We start from the raw sequence: 16,268 nt of genomic DNA, 5'->3' as shown, positions 1-16,268 counted from the left end.
AAATACGAGCCAGCAGTGTGCAGCAGCCGCCAAAAAAGCCAACACAGTTCTAGGCTGCATAAACAAAGGGAAAGAATCAAGATCATGTGGTTAATACCACTTTATAATGCCTTGGTTAGGCCACACTTGCAATACTGCATTCAGTTTTGGTCACCACAATGTAAAAAAGATGTTGAGACTCTAGAAAGTGCAGAGAAGACCAACAAAGATGATTATGGAACTGGAGCTAAAACATATGAAGAATGGTTGCAGTGTCCAATATCTCAGGGGCTGCCACAAAGAAGAGAGAGTCAAGCTATTCTACAAAGCACCTGAGGCAATAGGTGGAAACTAATCAAGGAGAGAAGCAACTTAGAACTAAGGAGAAATTTGCTGACAGTTAGAACAATTAATAAGTGGAACAACTTGCCTGCAGAAGTTGTGAATGCTCCAACACTGGAAATTTTTAATAAGATAACCATTTGGTTAACCATTTGGATAACCATTTGTCTGAAATGGTGTAAGGTTTCTTGTCTAAGTATGGGGTTGGACTAGAAGACCTCCAAGGTCCCTTCCAACTCTGTTATTCTACTCTACTCTATTTTATTCTAAAAATTTAAGAATGACAGTATAATCCAAATTCCAAGTTAAAATGAAAGTTTCTATTTGCATTTGCCTGTGACAGAGTTTATACCATTATGGAACATCAGCTTACCTTCACATCTCCCCTCCATACACACATTTTTTTTTCTTAATGTTGGAAACCCTTTGCACCAATCTGATAGACAAGAAGGCAAGGAGAAGAGGAAAGAATCAAGATCATGTGGTTAATACCACTTTATAATGCCTTGGTTAGGCCACACTTGCAATACTGCATTCAGTTTTGGTCACCACAATGTAAAAAAGATGTTGAGACTCTAGAAAGTGCAGAGAAGACCAACAAAGATGATTATGGAACTGGAGCTAAAACATATGAAGAATGGTTGCAGTGTCCAATATCTCAGGGGCTGCCAGAAAGAAGAGAGAGTAAAGCTATTCTACAAAGCACCTGAGGCAATAGGTGGAAACTAATCAAGGAGAGAAGCAACTTAGAACTAAGGAGAAATTTGCTGACAGTTAGAACAATTAATAAGTGGAACAACTTGCCTGCAGAAGTTGTAAATGCTCAAACACTGGAAGTTTTTAAGAAGAGATTGGACAACCATTTGTCTGAAATGGTATAAGGTTCTTTGCCTAAGCAGGGGGTTGGACTAGAAGACCTCCAAGGTCCCTTCCAACTCTGTTATTCTACTCTACTCTATTTTATTCTAAAAATTTAAGAATGACAGTATAATCCAAATTCCAAGTTAAAATGGAAGTTTCTATTTGCATTTGCCTGTGACAGAGTTTATGCCATTATGGAACATCAGCTTACCTTCACATCTCCCCTCCATACACACATTTTTTTTTCTTAATGTTGGAAACCCTTTGCACCAATCTGATAGACAAGAAGGCAAGGAGAAGAGGAAAGAATCAAGATCATGTGGTTAATACCACTTTATAATGCCTTGGTTAGGCCACACTTGCAATACTGCATTCAGTTTTGGTCACCACAATGTAAAAAAGATGTTGAGACTCTAGAAAGTGCAGAGAAGACCAACAAAGATGATTATGGAACTGGAGCTAAAACATATGAAGAATGGTTGCAGTGTCCAATATCTCAGGGGCTGCCAGAAAGAAGAGAGAGTAAAGCTATTCTACAAAGCACCTGAGGCAATAGGTGGAAACTAATCAAGGAGAGAAGCAACTTAGAACTAAGGAGAAATTTGCTGACAGTTAGAACAATTAATAAGTGGAACAACTTGCCTGCAGAAGTTGTAAATGCTCAAACACTGGAAGTTTTTAAGAAGAGATTGGACAACCATTTGTCTGAAATGGTATAAGGTTCTTTGCCTAAGCAGGGGGTTGGACTAGAAGACCTCCAAGGTCCCTTCCAACTCTGTTATTCTACTCTACTCTATTTTATTCTAAAAATTTAAGAATGACAGTATAATCCAAATTCCAAGTTAAAATGAAAGTTTCTATTTGCATTTGCCTGTGACAGAGTTTATACCATTATGGAACATCAGCTTACCTTCACATCTCCCCTCCATACACACATTTTTTTTTCTTAATGTTGGAAACCCTTTGCACCAATCTGATAGACAAGAAGGCAAGGAGAAGAGGAAAGAATCCCTTGCGATAACAGTATTAAATATAAAGGTATAATTCACTCATATAAATTGAAAACACACTTAGCTAAATTATTTATATGATGTTTGTGACATTATTTCTGAGATTGGATTAAATGCATTTAAAAAGATTTATCAGCAATAAAAATAATCCAATTTTATGGTGGCTTTCCTAGCTTAGTCCCAAAAATGCACCTGTCCCTCTGAAATGGCTTTTACTGAGCTAAAATTAAAATGTTCTCATTTGTTGCATGCTTTTGTGAATAATAAATATTTCTCTGGCATAACAGGAGCGCAAAGTCTTCTGTGGAATTTATATCAGAACTTATAATAAAGAGAACACATATTTTACCTCAGCTTTTATTAAATTTAGGATCCAACCTTCAGTCTTAGCTTTACTAAGTAGAGCTTTACTTTAAACTTTACTTAGTACTAACTTGGATGCTTTGTTGCAAAAAAAATTAAATAACTTTGAAGCGTACAGAAGTCTGAAAGTATTTCATGAATGTCAACTGTGTGTTGCACTGTACAACCTGAACAACTATACATCCTCCCTTAACAATGATTGGGCTTGGAATTTCCATCACCAAGTGATGCTATCATAAAGCATGCAGTCACGTTTCCATTTTGGTTCCTGAAGTAATCCCAGACTCTCAGTTGCTGTTTTTAAGCAAGGATCGTGGGTTGTTAAGCGAGTATCTCCTACAAACTTCCAACAAGCAAAGGCATTGGGGAGGCTGGCAGAAAGTTGCAAGTCACAGGCAGCTTAAAAACTGCTTACAAGATACTTTAAATGCTGGTGTCTTAAATATTAAAGGTGACATAAAGCAGACCCATTGAAATCTCTGTACATACAACTACTTCTAGGCAGCAGGAAAGAAGCTTCATGAAAGAAAATTAATTTCCTTCTGTTCATGGAAATTCAGAAAATTATTTCTGCAATTCAGATATAGTAAGTCTCAGACTCTGCCATTCTTTATTCACATATTAAACATTTGTGTTTTTGTTATTTTTTATTTTTACTTGACAGAAACAGAATAGAATAAAATTTGAAATACCTCCAGAAACTCTCATGAAATACTTTTGGATTGAATTATTTGGATATTTTTATGTTTTTCTGGAGCTATGATTATTCTATCTTGTAGCATTGTTATCATTTTCATACAAACCTTAATCCAGTCAGTTTATACTATTCAGTCAGCACGTTGACAAATGCATGGCAGATGAAACATCAAATTTACAAGCAGAAAGAAAACGAACCTTGCCTTCATTCACACCTTCTTAATGCTTTGGCACTTAAGTTCTTTGACTTATTAAATCAGCCTGGCAGCCTGTGGTGAGTCTGAATGTAGCAGTAGTTGCTGCTATGCCTTCCCCCTGTTGAATGGAATTATGATGGCTTTTGAATAAAAAATGAGATACATTTTAAAAATAAATAAATAAATAAATAAATAAATAAATAAATAAATAAATAAATAAATAAATAAATAAATAAATAAATAAATAAATAAATAAATAAATAAATAAATAAATAAATAAATAAATAAATAAATAAATAAATAAATAAATAAATAAATAAATAAATAAATAAATAAATAAATAAATAAATAAATAAATAAATAAATAAATAAATAAATAAATAAATAAATAAATAAATAAATAAATAAATAAATAAATAAATAAATAAATAAATAAATAAATAAATAAATAAATAAATAAATAAATAAATAAATAAATAAATAAATAAATAAATAAATAAATAAATAAATAAATAAATAAATAAATAAATAAATAAATAAATAAATAAATAAATAAATAAATAAATAAATAAATAAATAAATAAATAAATAAATAAATAAATAAATAAATAAATAAATAAATAAATAAATAAATAAATAAATAAATAAATAAATAAATAAATAAATAAATAAATAAATAAATAAATAAATAAATAAATAAATAAATAAATAAATAAATAAATAAATAAATAAATAAATAAATAAATAAATAAATAAATAAATAAATAAATAAATAAATAAATAAATAAATAAATAAATAAATAAATAAATAAATAAATAAATAAATAAATAAATAAATAAATAAATAAATAAATAAATAAATAAATAAATAAATAAATAAATAAATAAATAAATAAATAAATAAATAAATAAATAAATAAATAAATAAATAAATAAATAAATAAATAAATAAATAAATAAATAAATAAATAAATAAATAAATAAATAAATAAATAAATAAATAAATAAATAAATAAATAAATAAATAAATAAATAAATAAATAAATAAATAAATAAATAAATAAATAAATAAATAAATAAATAAATAAATAAATAAATAAATAAATAAATAAATAAATAAATAAATAAATAAATAAATAAATAAATAAATAAATAAATAAATAAATAAATAAATAAATAAATAAATAAATAAATAAATAAATAAATAAATAAATAAATAAATAAATAAATAAATAAATAAATAAATAAATAAATAAATAAATAAATAAATAAATAAATAAATATATAAATAAACGACAATAAATTATTTAAATTGACAGTAAGATAGTTCATGACCTTCATTCATAAATCATATACTTGGATGAAAATGTCCTTGTCCTTGCTAATAATTTATGAGAATTAGAGTGTGATCCTGTTGATTTTCCTAAACTTTTAACATCTTATGCTTAGAGGCATATAGTTTTGATTATCTCAGAATAGATGGATCTAGAATGTCAAATAATATTTATAATTGTACTTTTATTTTTCAAATTAATACTTTAATGAATAAAGGATATTCTTGGAAGATACTGTCTTCTATTTATATATTAAACACCACCTGTCATATCTAAGGTGACTACTTTTTTACCCTTCTTTATTTTTTGCAACTTAATTTTTCACTTTAACGCCATATATTTATTGTCTCAGTTTCAAACTCATATAACCTTTTCACCAGATTAATTAGATGGTATTGCAAAGGCAGAACACTGACTTCTTATGACTTTTCCAAAGATAAAACACAATTCACTTAAATCATTTGCTTACATGGTTATAATGAGATGCACGTAAGGACATGCAAGACAGAAATAGCCGAACTACTTTACCGAATCTGTTGTACTTTAGCATAAGATGAAATACAGTGGAAATACAACAAAAATATTCCTTTTTAACAGTTCTTTATTTATTTATTTATTTATTTATTTATTTATTTATTTATTTATTTATTTATTTATTTATTTATTTATTTATTTATTTATTTATTTATTTATTTATTTATTTATTTATTTATTTATTTATTTATTTATTTATTTATTTATTTATTTATTTATTTATTTATTTATTTATTTATTTATTTATTTATTTATTTATTTATTTATTTATTTATTTATTTATTTATTTATTTATTTATTTATTTATTTATTTATTTATTTATTTATTTATTTATTTATTTATTTATTTATTTATTTATTTATTTATTTATTTATTTATTTATTTATTTATTTATTTATTTATTTATTTATTTATTTATTTATTTATTTATTTATTTATTTATTTATTTATTTATTTATTTATTTATTTATTTATTTATTTATTTATTTATTTATTTATTTATTTATTTATTTATTTATTTATTTATTTATTTATTTATTTATTTATTTATTTATTTATTTATTTATTTATTTATTTATTTATTTATTTATTTATTTATTTATTTATTTATTTATTTATTTATTTATTTATTTATTTATTTATTTATTTATTTATTTATTTATTTATTTATTTATTTATTTATTTATTTATTTATTTATTTATTTATTTATTTATTTATTTATTTATTTATTTATTTATTTATTTATTTATTTATTTATTTATTTATTTATTTATTTATTTATTTATTTATTTATTTATTTATTTATTTATTTATTTATTTATTTATTTATTTATTTATTTATTTATTTATTTATTTATTTATTTATTTATTTATTTATTTATTTATTTATTTATTTATTTATTTATTTATTTATTTATTTATTTATTTATTTATTTATTTATTTATTTATTTATTTATTTATTTATTTATTTATTTATTTATTTATTTATTTATTTATTTATTTATTTATTTATTTATTTATTTATTTATTTATTTATTTATTTATTTATTTATTTATTTATTTATTTATTTATTTATTTATTTATTTATTTATTTATTTATTTATTTATTTATTTATTTATTTATTTATTTATTTATTTATTTATTTATTTATTTATTTATTTATTTATTTATTTATTTATTTATTTATTTATTTATTTATTTATTTATTTATTTATTTATTTATTTATTTATTTATTTATTTATTTATTTATTTATTTATTTATTTATTTATTTATTTATTTATTTTATATACCGCCCTATCTCCTAGGGACTCAGGGCGGTTCACAGGCAAGTAAAAAGTACATATAAATACAGAATAGAATAGAATAGAACAGAATGCAGAATAGAATAGAATAGAATAGAATAGAATACAGAATAGAATAGAATAGAATGCAGAATAGAATAGAATAGAATAGAATAGAATAGAATAGAATAGAATAGAATAGAATAGAATAGAATAGAATAGAACAGAATAGAATAGAATAGAATAGAATAGAATGCAGAAAAATACAGAATAGAATAGAATAGAATAGAATAGAATAGAATAGAATAGAATAGAATAGAATAGAATAGAATAGAATAGAATGCAGAATAATAGAATAGAATAGAATGAATAGAATAGAATAGAATAGAATGAATAGAATAGAATAGAATAGAATAGAATAGAATAGAATAGAATAGAATAGAGTAGAATAGAATAGAATAGAATAGAATAGAATAGAATAGAATAGAATAGAATAGAATAGAATAGAATAGAATAGAATAGAATAGAATAGAATAGAATAGAATAGAATAGAATAGAATAGAATAGAATAGAATAGAATAGAATAGAATAGAATAGAATAGAATAGAATAGAATAGAATAGAATAGAATAGAATAGAATAGAATAGAATAGAATAGAATAGAATAGAATAGAATAGAATAGAATAGAATAGAATAGAATAGAATAGAATAGAATAGAATAGAATAGAATAGAATAGAATAGAATAGAATAGAATAGAATAGAATAGAATAGAATAGAATAGAATAGAATAGAATAGAATAGAATAGAATAGAATAGAATAGAATAGAATAGAATAGAATAGAATAGAATAGAATAGAATAGAATAGAATAGAATAGAATAGAATAGAATAGAATAGAATAGAATAGAATAGAATAGAATAGAATAGAATAGAATAGAATAGAATAGAATAGAATAGAATAGAATAGAATAGAATAGAATAGAATAGAATAGAATAGAATAGAATAGAATAGAATAGAATAGAATAGAATAGAATAGAATAGAATAGAATAGAATAGAATAGAATAGAATAGAATAGAATAGAATAGAATAGAATAGAATAGAATAGAATAGAATAGAATAGAATAGAATAGAATAGAATAGAATAGAATAGAATAGAATAGAATAGAATAGAATAGAATAGAATAGAATAGAATAGAATAGAATAGAATAGAATAGAATAGAATAGAATAGAATAGAATAGAATAGAATAGAATAGAATAGAATAGAATAGAATAGAATAGAATAGAATAGAATAGAATAGAATAGAATAGAATAGAATAGAATAGAATAGAATAGAATAGAATAGAATAGAATAGAATAGAATAGAATAGAATAGAATAGAATAGAATAGAATAGAATAGAATAGAATAGAATAGAATAGAATAGAATAGAATAGAATAGAATAGAATAGAATAGAATAGAATAGAATAGAATAGAATAGAATAGAATAGAATAGAATAGAATAGAATAGAATAGAATAGAATAGAATAGAATAGAATAGAATAGAATAGAATAGAATAGAATAGAATAGAATAGAATAGAATAGAATAGAATAGAATAGAATAGAATAGAATAGAATAGAATAGAATAGAATAGAATAGAATAGAATAGAATAGAATAGAATAGAATAGAATAGAATAGAATAGAATAGAATAGAATAGAATAGAATAGAATAGAATAGAATAGAATAGAATAGAATAGAATAGAATAGAATAGAATAGAATAGAATAGAATAGAATAGAATAGAATAGAATAGAATAGAATAGAATAGAATAGAATAGAATAGAATAGAATAGAATAGAATAGAATAGAATAGAATAGAATAGAATAGAATAGAATAGAATAGAATAGAATAGAATAGAATAGAATAGAATAGAATAGAATAGAATAGAATAGAATAGGATATGCAATACTGGATATGCAATACTGGATATGCAATACTGGATATGCAATACTGGATATGCAATACTGGATATGCAATACTGGATATGCAATACTGGATATGCAATACTGGATATGCAATACTGGATATGCAATACTGGATATGCAATACTGGATATGCAATACTGGATATGCAATACTGGATATGCAATACTGGATATGCAATACTGGATATGCAATACTGGATATGCAATACTGGATATGCAATACTGGATATGCAATACTGGATATGCAATACTGGATATGCAATACTGGATATGCAATACTGGATATGCAATACTGGATATGCAATACTGGATATGCAATACTGGATATGCAATACTGGATATGCAATACTGGATATGCAATACTGGATATGCAATACTGGATATGCAATACTGGATATGCAATACTGGATATGCAATACTGGATATGCAATACTGGATATGCAATACTGGATATGCAATACTGGATATGCAATACTGGATATGCAATACTGGATATGCAATACTGGATATGCAATACTGGATATGCAATACTGGATATGCAATACTGGATATGCAATACTGGATATGCAATACTGGATATGCAATACTGGATATGCAATACTGGATATGCAATACTGGATATGCAATACTGGATATGCAATACTGGATATGCAATACTGGATATGCAATACTGGATATGCAATACTGGATATGCAATACTGGATATGCAATACTGGATATGCAATACTGGATATGCAATACTGGATATGCAATACTGGATATGCAATACTGGATATGCAATACTGGATATGCAATACTGGATATGCAATACTGGATATGCAATACTGGATATGCAATACTGGATATGCAATACTGGATATGCAATACTGGATATGCAATACTGGATATGCAATACTGGATATGCAATACTGGATATGCAATACTGGATATGCAATACTGGATATGCAATACTGGATATGCAATACTGGATATGCAATACTGGATATGCAATACTGGATATGCAATACTGGATATGCAATACTGGATATGCAATACTGGATATGCAATACTGGATATGCAATACTGGATATGCAATACTGGATATGCAATACTGGATATGCAATACTGGATATGCAATACTGGATATGCAATACTGGATATGCAATACTGGATATGCAATACTGGATATGCAATACTGGATATGCAATACTGGATATGCAATACTGGATATGCAATACTGGATATGCAATACTGGATATGCAATACTGGATATGCAATACTGGATATGCAATACTGGATATGCAATACTGGATATGCAATACTGGATATGCAATACTGGATATGCAATACTGGATATGCAATACTGGATATGCAATACTGGATATGCAATACTGGATATGCAATACTGGATATGCAATACTGGATATGCAATACTGGATATGCAATACTGGATATGCAATACTGGATATGCAATACTGGATATGCAATACTGGATATGCAATACTGGATATGCAATACTGGATATGCAATACTGGATATGCAATACTGGATATGCAATACTGGATATGCAATACTGGATATGCAATACTGGATATGCAATACTGGATATGCAATACTGGATATGCAATACTGGATATGCAATACTGGATATGCAATACTGGATATGCAATACTGGATATGCAATACTGGATATGCAATACTGGATATGCAATACTGGATATGCAATACTGGATATGCAATACTGGATATGCAATACTGGATATGCAATACTGGATATGCAATACTGGATATGCAATACTGGATATGCAATACTGGATATGCAATACTGGATATGCAATACTGGATATGCAATACTGGATATGCAATACTGGATATGCAATACTGGATATGCAATACTGGATATGCAATACTGGATATGCAATACTGGATATGCAATACTGGATATGCAATACTGGATATGCAATACTGGATATGCAATACTGGATATGCAATACTGGATATGCAATACTGGATATGCAATACTGGATATGCAATACTGGATATGCAATACTGGATATGCAATACTGGATATGCAATACTGGATATGCAATACTGGATATGCAATACTGGATATGCAATACTGGATATGCAATACTGGATATGCAATACTGGATATGCAATACTGGATATGCAATACTGGATATGCAATACTGGATATGCAATACTGGATATGCAATACTGGATATGCAATACTGGATATGCAATACTGGATATGCAATACTGGATATGCAATACTGGATATGCAATACTGGATATGCAATACTGGATATGCAATATGCAATACTGGATATGCAATACTGGATATGCAATACTGGATATGCAATACTGGATATGCAATACTGGATATGCAATATGCAATACTGGATATGCAATACTGGATATGCAATACTGGATATGCAATACTGGATATGCAATATGCAATACTGGATATGCAATATGCAATATGCAATATGCAATACTGGATATGCAATACTGGATATGCAATATGCAATACTGGATATGCAATACTGGATATGCAATATGCAATACTGGATATGCAATACTGGATATGCAATACTGGATATGCAATATGCAATATGCAATACTGGATATGCAATATGCAATACTGGATATGCAATACTGGATATGCAATATGCAATACTGGATATGCAATACTGGATATGCAATACTGGATATGCAATATGCAATATGCAATACTGGATATGCAATACTGGATATGCAATACTGGATATGCAATATGCAATACTGGATATGCAATACTGGATATGCAATATGCAATACTGGATATGCAATACTGGATATGCAATACTGGATATGCAATATGCAATATGCAATACTGGATATGCAATACTGGATATGCAATATGCAATATGCAATACTGGATATGCAATGCTGGATATGCAATATGCAATACTGGATATGCAATACTGGATATGCAATACTGGATATGCAATACTGGATATGCAATACTGGATATGCAATATGCAATACTGGATATGCAATATGCAATATGCAATACTGGATATGCAATATGCAATACTGGATATGCAATACTGGATATGCAATACTGGATATGCAATACTGGATATGCAATACTGGATATGCAATACTGGATATGCAATATGCAATACTGGATATGCAATATGCAATACTGGATATGCAATACTGGATATGCAATATGCAATACTGGATATGCAATATGCAATACTGGATATGCAATATGCAATACTGGATATGCAATATGCAATATGCAATATGCAATACTGGATATGCAATATGCAATATGCAATACTGGATATGCAATACTGGATATGCAATATGCAATATGCAATACTGGATATGCAATATGCAATATGCAATACTGGATATGCAATACTGGATATGCAATACTGGATATGCAATATGCAATACTGGATATGCAATATGCAATACTGGATATGCAATACTGGATATGCAATACTGGATATGCAATATGCAATACTGGATATGCAATATGCAATACTGGATATGCAATACTGGATATGCAATACTGGATATGCAATATGCAATATGCAATACTGGATATGCAATACTGGATATGCAATATGCAATACTGGATATGCAATATGCAATACTGGATATGCAATACTGGATATGCAATACTGGATATGCAATACTGGATATGCAATACTGGATATGCAATATGCAATACTGGATATGCAATACTGGATATGCAATACTGGATATGCAATATGCAATACTGGATATGCAATATGCAATACTGGATATGCAATACTGGATATGCAATACTGGATATGCAATATGCAATACTGGATATGCAATATGCAATACTGGATATGCAATATGCAATACTGGATATGCAATATGCAATACTGGATATGCAATACTGGATATGCAATACTGGATATGCAATACTGGATATGCAATACTGGATATGCAATACTGGATATGCAATACTGGATATGCAATACTGGATATGCAATACTGGATATGCAATATGCAATATGCAATACTGGATATGCAATACTGGATATGCAATATGCAATATGCAATACTGGATATGCAATACTGGATATGCAATATGCAATACTGGATATGCAATACTGGATATGCAATACTGGATATGCAATACTGGATATGCAATATGCAATACTGGATATGCAATACTGGATATGCAATACTGGATATGCAATATGCAATACTGGATATGCAATGCTGGATATGCAATATGCAATACTGGATATGCAATACTGGATATGCAATATGCAATATGCAATATGCAATACTGGATATGCAATATGCAATATGCAATACTGGATATGCAATATGCAATACTGGATATGCAATACTGGATATGCAATATGCAATACTGGATATGCAATACTGGATATGCAATACTGGATATGCAATACTGGATATGCAATATGCAATACTGGATATGCAATATGCAATACTGGATATGCAATACTGGATATGCAATACTGGATATGCAATATGCAATATGCAATACTGGATATGCAATACTGGATATGCAATATGCAATACTGGATATGCAATACTGGATATGCAATACTGGATATGCAATACTGGATATGCAATATGCAATACTGGATATGCAATACTGGATATGCAATATATCATAGTATCAGGTACCAGGCTTCTAAAATAGGTTGTATGTTGAAGAGTACATTAAACTCTTCAACATACAACAGTATTGTCTAAGTATTGTCTAAGTATTGTCTAAGTATTGTCTAAGTATTGTCTAAGTATTGTCTAAGTATTGTCTAAGTATTGTCTAAGTATTGTCTAAGTATTGTCTAAGTATTGTCTAAGTATTGTCTAAGTATTGTCTAAGTATTGTCTAAGTATTGTCTAAGTATTGTCTAAGTATTGTCTAAGTATTGTCTAAGTATTGTCTAAGTATTGTCTAAGTATTGTCTAAGTATTGTCTAAGTATTGTCTAAGTATTGTCTAAGTATTGTCTAAGTATTGTCTAAGTATTGTCTAAGTATTGTCTAAGTATTGTCTAAGTATTGTCTAAGTATTGTCTAAGTATTGTCTAAGTATTGTCTAAGTATTGTCTAAGTATTGTCTAAGTATTGTCTAAGTATTGTCTAAGTATTGTCTAAGTATTGTCTAAGTATTGTCTAAGTATTGTCTAAGTATTGTCTAAGTATTGTCTAAGTATTGTCTAAGTATTGTCTAAGTATTGTCTAAGTATTGTCTAAGTATTGTCTAAGTATTGTCTAAGTATTGTCTAAGTATTGTCTAAGTATTGTCTAAGTATTGTCTAAGTATTGTCTAAGTATTGTCTAAGTATTGTCTAAGTATTGTCTAAGTATTGTCTAAGTATTGTCTAAGTATTGTCTAAGTATTGTCTAAGTATTGTCTAAGTATTGTCTAAGTATTGTCTAAGTATTGTCTAAGTATTGTCTAAGTATTGTCTAAGTATTGTCTAAGTATTGTCTAAGTATTGTCTAAGTATTGTCTAAGTATTGTCTAAGTATTGTCTAAGTATTGTCTAAGTATTGTCTAAGTATTGTCTAAGTATTGTCTAAGTATTGTCTAAGTATTGTCTAAGTATTGTCTAAGTATTGTCTAAGTATTGTCTAAGTATTGTCTAAGTATTGTCTAAGTATTGTCTAAGTATTGTCTAAGTATTGTCTAAGTATTGTCTAAGTATTGTCTAAGTATTGTCTAAGTATTGTCTAAGTATTGTCTAAGTATTGTCTAAGTATTGTCTAAGTATTGTCTAAGTATTGTCTAAGTATTGTCTAAGTATTGTCTAAGTATTGTCTAAGTATTGTCTAAGTATTGTCTAAGTATTGTCTAAGTATTGTCTAAGTATTGTCTAAGTATTGTCTAAGTATTGTCTAAGTATTGTCTAAGTATTGTCTAAGTATTGTCTAAGTATTGTCTAAGTATTGTCTAAGTATTGTCTAAGTATTGTCTAAGTATTGTCTAAGTATTGTCTAAGTATTGTCTAAGTATTGTCTAAGTATTGTCTAAGTATTGTCTAAGTATTGTCTAAGTATTGTCTAAGTATTGTCTAAGTATTGTCTAAGTATTGTCTAAGTATTGTCTAAGTATTGTCTAAGTATTGTCTAAGTATTGTCTAAGTATTGTCTAAGTATTGTCTAAGTATTGTCTAAGTATTGTCTAAGTATTGTCTAAGTATTGTCTAAGTATTGTCTAAGTATTGTCTAAGTATTGTCTAAGTATTGTCTAAGTATTGTCTAAGTATTGTCTAAGTATTGTCTAAGTATTGTCTAAGTATTGTCTAAGTATTGTCTAAGTATTGTCTAAGTATTGTCTAAGTATTGTCTAAGTATTGTCTAAGTATTGTCTAAGTATTGTCTAAGTATTGTCTAAGTATTGTCTAAGTATTGTCTAAGTATTGTCTAAGTATTGTCTAAGTATTGTCTAAGTATTGTCTAAGTATTGTCTAAGTATTGTCTAAGTATTGTCTAAGTATTGTCTAAGTATTGTCTAAGTATTGTCTAAGTATTGTCTAAGTATTGTCTAAGTATTGTCTAAGTATTGTCTAAGTATTGTCTAAGTATTGTCTAAGTATTGTCTAAGTATTGTCTAAGTATTGTCTAAGTATTGTCTAAAACAAAAATATGATTCTAGACAAACTAGTCATGTTTATCACATAAATTATCCCCACGAATAACAACTGTAACTTATTCTAACTTAACATATCCTTTTAAAACTCATTACCTGTAGTACCTAATTCAGTATCTCACTTTCCTTTTGTACCTTTGGAAGTTTTGGTCTTATCTGTCACATCCATTTGTATTCTTTGAATTTTCCTGGAAATTTTCTTGCTTTCTTTATAAAATTCAGTCAAAACCAAATATTTTAAGTTAAGTTTCTGTTTAAAAGTAAAAATTGCTCCTTCCAGTTTATCCCATCAAAATGAAATCTTTTTCTGTTTAAGTCTATCGGTAAGAAAGAAGTACTCTTTTCTCTTACACAGTATTCTAATTAAAACTTCTTTAAGCACAATTATATTTCTATCATCAAATTTCAATCTTGTGTTAAAATTCTGTTGCAGAATATGGTTGTGTTTTTCTGAAACAAGTATAGAACATCCCTTGGAACATTTCTTAATTTCATAAATCTTATGTTTATTCTATAAATTGTATTGATTTCTGGCTTTTCTTTCCATTCCAAAAAACTGATAAAGTACCTTTTCTCCAGAATCCTCTAGAATTGTTCCGAATTTCAAGAAAAAAAATCTTCTTTCTCAATTTACCAGTTTACTTTATTGATTAGCCCTTGGGCCAAATCAAAGAGCAGAGTTCCAGACACAAATTAAAATAAATAAAATAAACAAATAAAATCTGATAAAAACATTTTAAAATGGAATTGGCTAAAATACAATTTCAAATGAAATTGGATTTCTCAATTTACATAATGCCAGATTATCTGAATTTCTTTCCATGTCTCTATAAATTCCATTTTACGTTTCAAAATTACTACTTTGTCATTAATTTTTTACCCCTACATTCAGTTTGTTACAGTTTTTCCATATTTTTAAGTTCTCAATTTCCTCTTTCATCTTAATAAGTGTTTCATCCATTCTTTATTCAAAACTTATCAATTTAGTACTAAGTGAGTTGGACAACTTTTTGTCTAATTCTTCAAACATTTTCTGAAATAATTCTGATGT

At 26.9% G+C, this 16,268-nt stretch overlaps 1 protein-coding gene across 5 annotated transcripts in view; it reads left to right on the top strand.

Moving 5' to 3' along the window:
• Positions 1-16,268, top strand: part of PRR16 (proline rich 16) — a 146,906-nt gene that overhangs the window by 65,782 nt on the left and 64,856 nt on the right. The window lies entirely within an intron of this gene.

Source organism: Ahaetulla prasina, chromosome 2 (assembly GCF_028640845.1).
Source record: "Ahaetulla prasina isolate Xishuangbanna chromosome 2, ASM2864084v1, whole genome shotgun sequence".
Lineage (NCBI taxonomy): Eukaryota > Metazoa > Chordata > Lepidosauria > Squamata > Colubridae > Ahaetulla > Ahaetulla prasina.
This window is presented reverse-complemented; position numbering and strand designations above follow the sequence as displayed.